At 44.3% G+C, this 12,319-nt stretch overlaps 1 protein-coding gene across 15 annotated transcripts in view; it reads right to left on the bottom strand.

Moving 5' to 3' along the window:
* The window catches only part of PTK2 (protein tyrosine kinase 2), a 262,540-nt gene that overhangs the window by 122,377 nt on the left and 127,844 nt on the right, over positions 1 to 12,319 (bottom strand). The window lies entirely within an intron of this gene.

Raw genomic sequence — 12,319 nt, 5'->3', positions numbered from 1 at the left:
TAAAATTACTTGAATTAATTCTAAGAGTAGACTATTTTTTTAAGTAAACTTTTTTTGACTAAGGGATTCATTCACCTAACCCAAATGTATCATCTTAGTTTCACATAGCAAACAAAAAGCGAGAAATTAGGTGACTTGCCTAGTCAGAAAGCTAAAAGTGTGAAAAGGTCATAAGTCCCAGTGATTTTCTTTAGATCAGGCTACAGAATTGATCATTACTATCACAAGCGTCAAAACACTCTGGCCAAGAGCAGACCAAAAAGACCAGCTCGTTCTCTTTCCTTGGTACCGAGTGCACCAGGAGTTTGGGCCACTAGATGGCCTTCGTGTGCTAGTAAAATGAAACAGCCTCTGCAGACATTAAGGAACAGAGGACATCAAAGGATCCAGAAGGAGAAAACTAGACAATGGTATCCTTTCAGAATTACATTAAGTATAAGCTAAATAAGAAATATTTTAAAATACAAAAGGGATGACTTCTTTATCTATGATTGCAGTAAGTTAGCTGGCATTATAAATAAAACTACAGAAATCACAGTTTATATGGTTGATCCAATATCCAAACATTCCAATCCCCTATTCTATAATCTACTAGTTAGCACCTAAGCCAACAAACTTGCTAAATCCAAAACTGGTCTCAGTTCTCATTTCCTTTTCGTTGTTATCATGTCCACAACATGTTTCTAAATTCTTTCTCAACTTCCATGATGTTGTTTCCTGGTTCTATCTACCAATTAGTTCATATAACCCTAGCTTTTCATTTATTTTTCTAACTACTTCACTTTGTGACTTCCCTTCCATATCTTTTCAGATCTGCATCATCTACAGTGATTACAGGGTGTCAAAGGAGGAGAAGTGTCCCCCCCAGCATCTTCCCTTTCTTGCTGCCTCCTAAACAGACAGGGTCTTTATATTTAAGGGTTTGGGTGCTAACCACTATGGAAAGTAGCACAATAAGCAGGTGAAGAGAAAAAGCCTAGACTCTTTAGGCACTGTTTCTGAGTATTTTCTCCCCTACGTTCCTTTCCGGGCACTTTTCACACAGAGAGCTCTGGGCTAGAATCTTCACATGGCCACAGGATGGATTTGGCTATAACCAAACACCTATAAACTTGAGGCTGTTTGTAAGCTGGGAATGCTAATTCCTACTCCAACAGTGGTGCTGAGGATGAAAAAAGAGCGTGTTAAGTTCCTACAACTCTTTTCTCCAGAAATACAGTAGATGCCCCTCCTGTCTGGTGAGCATTTGGTCCACACGCCTGACTGCCTGCTGTTTGAGCATAGGGAGGTATGACCCTTTTCTGCCACAAGCAGAATACACGGTGGGGGTGGGGGAGGATAAAAGAGCAGGTAGGAGGAAGGCTGGCAGATGCTCAGGGAAGAGGTGGTGGAAGGGTAGGCAGCAGAGGAAGTGAGAAGGGAAGAGATTCAGACCTGTGGACACAAGGTCAAGAGTGCCCAGTGACTGGACATATGTGAAAGGACTCCATGCATCGAGAAGGGGAAGCCGGGGTGGGTTCTGTTTTAGATGTGTGGGTGCAAGCAAAGCGTATGTGGCCTCCTAGTGGGGATTTCAAGGAGGCAGCTGGCCACCAATGTCTCTGGCTGAGGGGGAAGACCAGGGCAGGGGACGTCCTCTTCCTGACCGTGAAACCAGTGTCACCCCTAGCCAACCAGGTAATGCATCTACTTTTAGAGTCAATTGGATAGCAAAGAATTTATCACACTCATTCTGTTACAAATGGGGAAATTAAAGATGGACCCAAAGGGTTGTATGTTTCATGAGAAATGAGAGGGCATACTTCCTGGTGAAAATAAAGCCCGTTTCTAGGTGTTACTTTTACTTCCAAGATGAAGACAATTTCATCTGAGAGAAAAGAAAACAAAACAAAAAAAGGTAAGGCCAACTAATGCTGGCAAGTATATAGTTTAATTTTTCCAACACTTTTGAGCAATGGATTTGTAACATTTGTCCGTATGTTACAATTCTTTTAAATGTGACACCTGGCAAGTAAGAAACTAAAAATGAGAAAAAAGCATGCAAAATCATCAGAAAGATCCAACAACAACACATTTCAGTTCACTGAATCCAGAAGCCAATCTACCTTAGGCTTCATGGTGCAGGGCACCAAGAAACCCGGAGGAGCAGCTCAGGCACTACGTTCACAGTTTTAGGGAGGGCCTATTACAATCATTCAAATTTAAACCCTCTCCTAGGACACCCAGTGGGGACAGGCAGCCTGTCCCACTTTCAATGTGAGGCTGCCTCTACAAGCTGCATAGCAGTTGAGCTTTTAGTTTCTTGTGCCCTAAAATTCATCTGAGCCCAAACTCTACACAAGTGTGAGATTATGTGAATCAAACAATAAATACTACTTATACATTTCAACAAAATACAACTACTGGCTTTTATTATAGGCAATTCTTTACAAATAATTGTCAAGGGATAGATCTTAAATTCATGCAAACTCATTGGACAAAAAACTAGCTACATGAAACTTTTAGAATACTGCCAAACTGCAATTCCCAAACTCAAGCATTAGGTTGCTGGATTTCCACATAAGTCCAAAGGAAACCTCCAAACCCATACACAGCTGACAAGATATTAATATTAGGTAAGAACTATACTGTCCATTGCAGAGCCATGTGAAGCAATATAGACTTAAATTAGTTAAAATTCATCTAAAAATCTAGTTCCCTGTCATGGCGGCTACATTTCAGGTGCTTAGTGACCTCACATAGTGAGTGTGGTTGCCATGCTGGCCAGGGCAGAGAGGGCATCTCCAACATTATAAGACGCTGCACTGGGCTGCAGCAGTGAATCCAGGACATCAGGGACCCTGACTCTCCAGGGCTTGGGGCTTGGATCAAAGGCTCCTCGGTAAGGGAAGGGGTGAGTGGAATAGATGGATGCTGGGTACAGCTACACAGCTAGGACAGTGACCATGGGATACCACGCAGCATTGGAACCTCTGGGACGAAGCCCTGGAGCCAGAAGGAGAGCATCCCATGCAGCCAATCTTACAGGACAGGGCTGGGAGTCATACAGAAGCCCTTAGCTGGCACTGCCCATCCATGTGCAGCAGGGAGCTTCCAATTGCTACTCTTCCTACTTATTCTCTAAGGATTAGCAGAAAAGGGTGTCTATCATTTAGTTTCTAAAATTCAAATTATTTTGATGTGAAGCCTCAGAGAAAGCAAGGCTGCCCTCATCTGCTTGCTCACACCAGCACCATGTCGGATACTGGGGTGGAACAATCCCCTTTCCTCGGGGGAGACACAGGCTCAACAACCCACTGGCAGAGGTACAGTCAGACCACCAGGCTCCAACACCAATATGACTGCTTGTTGACATTAGAGTTTCTGGAGTTTAAATTTATAGTTGTGATCAATTTTAAGCCAGAATCCTTTTACTTAATGTTTAATTTACTTCTTGTCTTTCACAGGAAATACTGAAACCACTGCTGACCAACGAGGACTTTGTTCTGCTCTGTGTCTCCAGGTGTCAGGGCTGACTGCCCACCTGCCACACCCGCCACACCCAGCTCCCTACCCAGAGCAGTCTAGGCGCTAAGACACATTCCCTCCCCCTGGCAGGTGGCAGTCCTCGCCACCTGTCCTCACCAGCTGTCCTCAGCACCTGCTGCATCTCCTTGACACCCAGGGTCTCCTGCACACCAGGATGAATACCCCAGAGTGCACCAGCTCCTGCCTAGGTAGCCCAGCGTGTGGCCTTGTCCTGCACAGGTGCATCCAAGTCTACAGATCCCTAACACAGCAGGCTTTGGGAGACCTGGGTATGAAATAAGCTTCATTATAAGTAAATTCTTATGTCAAAGATAAATTTATTTCCCCTTTGGCACTACTTCTAAGAAGACCTTGACTTTGTCTGTTAGCTTGGGGTACTTATACTCTGTGGACATAATTCCTTAAAGATTTAAAATCCAGGCAAAAAAAGCAACCAAAACCATGTTAAAATACAACTAAAATGTGCATTTTTCATATAGCATCCCTATCTTATCCTTGCTCCAAAACTCTCAGATGCAAGTATCTTTAGTGTAAAAATACGACAGATATTTAACCTCTATAATACCTCTTAAAAACTGATAAATATGAAAATTCTCTAAATGCAGGACAGATTTTTCACTTCTGAATAAGTGAATAGCAATTCACTGGTAATAAGAAGCTGTCTTTTGGCCAGGAAAAGTATGTGTTCCTTCCTCTCTTGTAGCCAGGGGTGGCCATAGGACTACGACTCAGTCCATGTCCCTCTAAGGGAAAGCACTATGTATACACCTGTGTCCTTGCGAGGAAGAGAAAGAAAGAGGATGTGTCCACTTCTTCCTCCTCTGTGAGGCTGGAATACAAATGTGATGGTAAAGTCCACTAGCCATCCTAGGTCATGAGGTGGCTGCTATAGATGATGGAATGGCCAGATTAAAGAAGCCCGGCACCCTGCTAATGAGGAGCAGTGTCCATCTAAGACTTGCTTCGTATGAAAGAAGAATGACCTTGTCTTAGTTAAGCCACTATCAATTCATGCGAAACCCACCAGCATCTTCTTTAACATAGGCAACTAAAAAAACCATGAGATTACTATTCAGAAGACAATGAAAAAATGAAAACAATGCAAAATCATAATTAACTTCTGTTAACTTTAACTCATGAATTTTTCTTCATTCAAGAAATCCCAATGGATGAATACCAAATGAATGTCCAACACTGTTAGGTGCTGGGAATAGCGGTGGGTCGGGGGAGGGAGGTCCTCCCTCAGGGAAGCTGACATTCTAGCAGAGAACAGATACAAGTACACAAACAACTGCAGAAAATACATGACATGCAAAGATGATTAAAAACAAATTTCTTTAAAAAGCAAACCACTTTAATAAGGAAATGAGCAGAACTGAAGAACAAAGTAGTTCACATAAAATAATTTCATGATACAATTGTGTAGTTCAAAGAAGAATCACTGGTATGTGAAATCCTTCCTTCAACAAGATCACAGTGGGAACCATAATTGAAACACAGCTGATTTATTAGCTGATTCTGGTAAATCTGTCATTGTCATAATGCTTGAGGACAAGACAATTCTCTTAAAGCTCTGATCTGCCCTCCTGTGGAGGCTGCCTCCCTCCCCCCGCCTCGGCTCTGCTCATCAAGGTGTGCAGGTCTCTAGCTGCATGCCACTCCCTGGAAGCATGTCCTTGGGAGGACAGGTTCTGGGGCCGGGGTGGGGCTGTGGGGGGGTGTCACCGCCGTGCATCTTCCCTTAGGCTACAAAGAAGGCACACTGGTTCTACCACAGTGGGAAAGACAGGGAAAGACTAGGTCTGGTTAATTTAAAGAGCTACAGAACTTCCTATGTACTACTTTCCCCACTCGTAGAAGCTGGCCCAGTTATCTTCAGCATGATTTTAAAATAGTTATTTAGAAACGTGGTAAAGTGGAAGGGGTATTCTTTATCAGGCTGTAAACAATCAAGATTGTCTTTAAATTTTCGGACAGAAACTAAGCAACCCTGTGGATTATTTCACAATTTATCTCCTTACTGGCAGGCCACCCAGGCCGCCCCAAGGGAAAAAGAACCATACAATAAAGTCAGAGGAAACATGTGATATTCTGCATTCATGCTGAATTCTTTTCTGTACTAGAAAATCTACATCCTTCCAAGTGGCCCCAAGTCACCAGCAATCCTCAGAAGGAAAGAGAAATGCCGAGAGAAATGCCGAGGCCCCTGTAGGATCTGGACTGCCGGGTCTCTGGGGCAGGATGGCCAGAGTCTGCTCTGAGCTAGATGATCCTCTCAGTAGGCATCACGTGTAAAGCCTTCTTGACAGCTGTGTGGGAAGATGGAATGGGAAGAGCAGCTTCACAGATTTTTCAAGTACTGAGAAAATACCACGATGAGTCAAGAATTGTTCATGGAGTAAAGCCACCTTTCAAGATGTCAGAAACAGAACTTTACCACGAAAAGATGCATACAAAAGAATTAAATACTATATCTTAAAAATGAAGGGAAATGGACATCCAAAGACAGGCTGAGTCCAGCCTGGGCTCCAGCAGGGTCAGTTTGAGCAGCCCGGTAACAAACAGGCAGGCCTGCAGTCCTGGCCCAACATGCCCTAAGTGCTGGGGTTGAAGAGCGCTGGGGAGGAGCACTGTGGTTGAGGAGTGCTGGGCCAGCTGGCCTCGGGCACCTGCTCTGGGGTTCTGGACAGGATGCTGTCTGAAGGACCAAGTGTTCTGGCGCTGGGTCCGGACCCAAGGAAGGCTGCAGTTGTGCCATCCACCCTTCGGATCTCCAAGAAGCCCCTCTGGAGCCCCACATGCCCAACTTCGGGCCAACAGTCTCTGATTCAAGCCACGTGGAGGCCTGAGTGAGTCAGTGGAACAGCAGACTAACACACTCCTGGCACCATCACAGGCACAAGCACGCAACAAAAGGTTACTAGGAACTAAGAGCAGATCATATCCCAAGACATGACCTTGCAGAACTGAAAAGTATCAATGGTGAAATGAAACATGAGCCAATGAGGCTTAGAAGACACACACACCATCACAGGGAGAAACGGAGATGGAAAATATGAACCCCACATGAGGAGCTACAAAAGTCCAAATGTATTTAGTTGACAATTCCAGAGCTGATGGCATATACTTTCCAGATGAAAACACAAATCCACAGAACCAAGCAGCACATCTTGTTCCAAGCTGGGTCACCAAAGAAACGCAAGCCTGAGACACGAGTGAGACTGGAAGAGCAACGCTAAGATCTTAAAGGGAAGAGCAATCAGAGAAATGGCAGCACACCTGTCAACAGCTGTACTGAACATTATCTTTTTTTTTTTTTTAATTTTATTTATTTATTTATTTATGATAGGCACACAGTGAGAGAGAGAGAGGCAGAGACACAGGCAGAGGGAGAAGCAGGCTCCATGCACTGGGAGCCCGATGTGGGATTCGATCCCGGGTCTCCAGGATCGCGCCCTGGGCCAAAGACAAGCGCCAAACCGCTGCGCCACCCAGGGCTCCCTGAACATTATCTTTTGAATGTGGGGAAAATACAGTGTCTGAAAGGAAAAGGATGCTGGAAGGGTGCGCTTAGGTGACACAAGAGCATTTAAGAGATAAAATGGTACACATGCTGCCAAATCAGCAATGTCTGCATGAGATCATATAATGTCTAACGTGTGGTTTAAGCAAAGACAGAACTAACACAATGAGTGAAATGGCACAGAAGTTGGAAGGAGATGCAGAGAGTGAGGATGTCCCAAGGTCTTTGCACTACTAGAAGGGTGAAGGTAACTTTAAGATCTAGATTTGGTTAATATAGAAGGTTAAGATGTAAGGGTAACTAATAAAAGAACAGAAGTAGTTTATACATATCCAAATCATTAAGGAAGAAAATTTGGAATAAGAAAACCCATTAAGAAATAAACATTTAAAAAAAGGAATGAATACACACACACACACACACAGTAGAAATAAAGACAACACAAGCCAGTCCAAATAGATCATTTATTCTAATAAATACAAACATATTAAAGCCATCAGTTAAAGGAAAGACATTCTGGATTTAAGAAATCTGACTCTATGACGCTTACAAGAAACACTATAAAAGTGTAAAGATGTAATGAGGTGGGAAGTAATAGAAGAAAAGTAATAAAGGGACAGAAGAAGTGATACAAAGAAAGGAAATGAAAGTTAGGCCAATGCTAACCTAAAGAAGGCAAAGCAGACTTCAGGACGAGAAGTCCCCCCAAAACAAGAAAGTATGTATGATTAGGCACCCTGAGAGTAACTGAATAATGACATGAGATTCAATTAACCAAGAAGATAAAAACATTCTGTTTGTGTTTATATGAAAAAGCTTCAAATACAAAGCAAACATGAACTGACCCACAGGAGGATACGGACACAGCTGCTCTCACAGAGGGAGACACATGCCTTCTCAGTTACTGAGTTGTCAAGAGACAAAATACCAGGAAAGACAGACATTAACCAGCTTGAGCAGAAAATACATTTTTAAAATCACACTGAACCACTTATAAAAACTGTCCACATAAAGGAAACACAGAAGAATATTAACTGCAGAATCTAGGTGGCAGATACATGTGTGCTTCCTGCATGGTTCTTTCAACTTTCTGTATGTCTGAATTTTTTCATAATAAATTACTGCAGGGAAATGATCTTACACAAGCCTGCAATGACAGTCTCCATGAAAGCCAAAGAAGCTGTTATCACACGGACCATTACCAAGAAAACCTTTTAAAAAATATCTGCACACTTGGAAATGTAAAAATAGAAATAAATACACAAGACTTTTATTTTTAATTTTTTTTTATTATTTATTTACGATAGTCACAGAGAGGGGGAGAGAGAGAGAGAGAGAGGCAGAGACACAGGCAGAGGGAGAAGCAGGCTCCATGCACCAGGAGCCCGATGTGGGATTCGATCCCAGGTCTCCAGGATCGCACCCTGAGCCAAAGGCAGGCGCCAAACCGCTGCGCCACCCAGGGATCCCCTAAATACACAAGACTTTTAGAACAAAAGTTTCAGAACAAACATCAGGTCTTGAAACTCAAAACCAAAATGAAAATAACTGGCAGATTTTACTACATTAAAGAAAAAACAAGAAAAAAGAACATGTCCTGTATGATGAAAAGCCATATAAGCACAGTTGACAAAGACAAGTTGGGAAGAACGTGCAGAACAAATACTACAAACACAGTTAATATGACAAAAACCTCTTAATATTAATAAGAAAAAACACAAATACATGTAAAAATTGATAAAAAAATATATAGCTAATTTTTAAAAAGGAATATAAAACGGCCCACATATGGGAAAGTGTTCGATATCAACAGTAATCAAGCTAAAGCAAATAAAACAAGCTATTATCTGCAGGTCAACAGGCAAAAACGAACAAGAAAACATGGTGACATTGCCTCGTACTGTCATTGTCCTGACTGGTTAAATGTGGCATCACACACGGATGTGATGGACTACTGTGCTGATGTGCATCCAGTGAGTGGAAACCTCTTTCCAGAATAAGGCTGCCGGAAAAAAGCAGGATGCACATACAGCGCCACCACTCTCACGTTAAGCTCTGTACTGTGTTGTACGAAAACATGGAAAAAGGGGGCCTAGGAGAATATCTGCTAAGACGGTAAGACTGGGAAGGTGGTTAACACTAACTGTTGGGATTTGAAGACTTTTATCTTATTGGACAACTCCGTTTCAATCTTCTCTAGCTAGACTGTATTATGACCTCTGTAAACAAATGAAAACTATTTTAAAGGGCTCAACATTAAGTTAACCGATAAACTCTGACATTGTTTTATATGCTTTTTTCTAGTAACACTGCGAAGTGACGCTACACAGTTTGGTTTCATCAAGAGTGACAAGCTGTCCCCTGGATCCGGATCACAGCAAAGATCATGGGCAGACATTCACTCAGGGCCCGGTGCTACGTTCAGCTCTCCGGGCGGGCCACCTCCCTAACCGCACACCAAGGCAGGCAGCAGCCCCGCCCGCACTTTACACCCCTAGAAGCACACCCCAAGGGCAGGCCATGGGGCAACCAGGACCCACACCCAGATACCCTGCCGCCAGAGGGCAGAGTCACACGACTTCTACAACTACGCAGAACCTAGCAGGAGGCAGAGGGCAGGCAGGGGAAACCCTGCCTGGTCATACCCTGGAACACAAGCCGCTTAAATCCACCCCTCTTTTCCTTCTCTAGCATCTCTGCTTAATTCACAAAGCATATCTCTAAAAGGATTCACAACAGCTGCCTCAAGATTACAGAGAATTCAGCTTTACACCCTCACCCTCTGAGAAGGCCCGTGATGACCACACCATGCTGCACCCATTTCTCCCACAATACGAGCACAGGCCCTCCCTTGTGGACTGTGATTCCCACATTCTCCACTTCACTGACCCCCCACTCATCAGAGCCCCAGACTGTCCTCTGCCCCCTGCCTCCTGTCCTGTTGTCTCAATTTCTGTAATCTCTAGAAAGGAGCCCAGTTTACACCGATTCCAGTGTAATCTTCAATTTTCATTTCAAACAGGCCCTGAGATCAAGAGCTGCAAGCTCTACCATCAGCCAGACAGGTGTCCCTCATTGCAAACTGATCTTAAACTGAAAACTCCTCTCTCCAACCCACCTTGATGGATACCTGCTTCTTCCTTTTCTTAACTGCCTGTTCTTGCTGCTACGAACATGTCAATGCATGATCCATGGAGATTTTTTGGGCCCCTGGTGTCCTGTGACTCTGGCCCTTTTACAGTATTTCCAGTACACCTGGCTCACTTCATCCTGTGACACCACAGTTCCTAGCCTCGCAGAGACAGGGCAAGATACAGTTCACACCATCCTTCCCCAGTCCCTACAACAGGACAGGCTTCCACAGTGACCCGAAGGACACGAACAGGTGCTCCTGCACCCTGCCAGGTGATTAATAATCCTGGTCCTCCTTGGACTTCACAAACCGTCCACCTCGGACTGGACCTCTTGAGATCGTCATCTTTATCTACTTGCTGGCTTTTCAGCTCCACTCCCTCATCATTTCCCTTTACATGGAGACAGACTCCTGCAGAATAGTCTCCGATTTACAGAGGTTGCAAAGACAGTACAGAGTCCCACGGATACCCCATGCCCAGCTGTTGCTACTGCTCCTAGCTCACATTGCCAATGGCACACCAGCCACAACTCCTAATCAACATCGATTTATTATTGTTAACAAAGTCTATACTTCATTCAGATTTCATTATTTTCTGTATCATTTTTTTTGTTTCAGAATCCAACTTAATCATCATGACACTAACTGTCATGTTAGTGTCTAAAGGCTCTTCTTGGCTCTTCTTGGCTGTGTCAGCTTCTCAGATTTTCCTTGTTTTTGACAACCTTGACAGTTTGAAGGTGTACTGGTTTGTTGTTTTGTATAATACCTCTCAACTGGGAATTATCTGTTTCACATGATGAGACTGGGGTTATAGGTTTAGGGGAGGAAGCCAAGAGAGGTGAAGTGCCCTTCTCAACAGATCCTACCAGGGGCACGTGCCATCAACACGGCTCATCACTGCTCATGCTGACCTTGAGCATCCAGCTCAGGTGGGGCCTGCAGGTTTCCTCACTGCCAGCCGATTTTCTCCCTATACCCCTTTCCGCACTGCACTGTACAAGTCACTAAGTACAGGCCACTCTTTGAGGTGGGATTTTGTGTTCTGCCCCCTTTGTTGTCATATCTACATTAATTACTTGTAATTCTTCTGTATGGGAAACTTATCACTTCTCATTTATTTATTCAATTGTTTATATTAGTATGGACTCAAGGATGTCTACTTTATGCTCTGGGTTATGATCTAAAACTGTCGCTCATTTTGTAGCTCAGACTACTCAGCTTCAGGCACCTCAGCTGGCTCTTGCGACACATGGGCAGAGCACTTCCTCCCTCCTGGCACCTCCAGATGCCCAGGCCCCGCCTGCATTTATTTCCCCTCCCCACCTCTCTCTGGCATCAGGCACTTCTTAAAGGAGCCCTGGTTCCTTTTACTGACAAATGACATTAGAAACCAGGCCCTGGGTACCACTGGAGATTTTAATGCTATTGATATGAGTGATCTTTTAACATATGAAATAAACCCACATTTCTCCTTCCTTTCATTTCAAAAACAGGCATATTCCTTCAGAACTGAAAATCAATATGCTGTAATAGTTCACATGATTCCTCCTCAAACAGAAACCCTTCCTATGAGCAGCACCCCTAGCAGCCCAGGACAGACCTCGGCTCCAGCCACCTCCACCCTGCTGCCAGTGCTACGGTGCCTACGACACAGCCTCACTCCTTCTTGAGTGGGCAGGAAGGACACAGTGGTGCCCTGCTTCCTCACTTCCCTTTTCTAACCTTCCTTAATAACATGGGAGTTCTAAACCACAGACCATGGTCCTCGTTTGCATGGCTCAGGAGTCCATGGCGTCAAGGACCTCAGCCCTTTGCAGAGCTCACTGGAGTGTTGGTGACCTGGCCCTCACAACCAACAGGTGGTTTCCTAGCTGTTACCTGGCCTCCTGTGTTTTTGTGCCTTCACGAAGTCTCTTCCCTCCTCCTGGCCAGCTATCCCCACCTGCCCACATGCTGTCTTTGGGACTCAAAGACAGCATGTGGCAAGACGGTATGTGGCATGTTGCATCTCCCAATGAAACCACCTCAGACGTCAAGTACCACACTCCCCACACACACACGCTCCAGGCACCCCCACTTCAGCTCCTAGGACCTTATTCTACAGGTCTGCTCACTCATCTGAGTCTCCTTGC

The sequence above is a fragment of the Vulpes lagopus genome, chromosome 9, assembly GCF_018345385.1.
Source record: "Vulpes lagopus strain Blue_001 chromosome 9, ASM1834538v1, whole genome shotgun sequence".
NCBI lineage: Eukaryota > Metazoa > Chordata > Mammalia > Carnivora > Canidae > Vulpes > Vulpes lagopus.
Note: the sequence above shows the minus strand (reverse complement) of the source record. Positions and strands in the feature narration are given on the sequence as shown.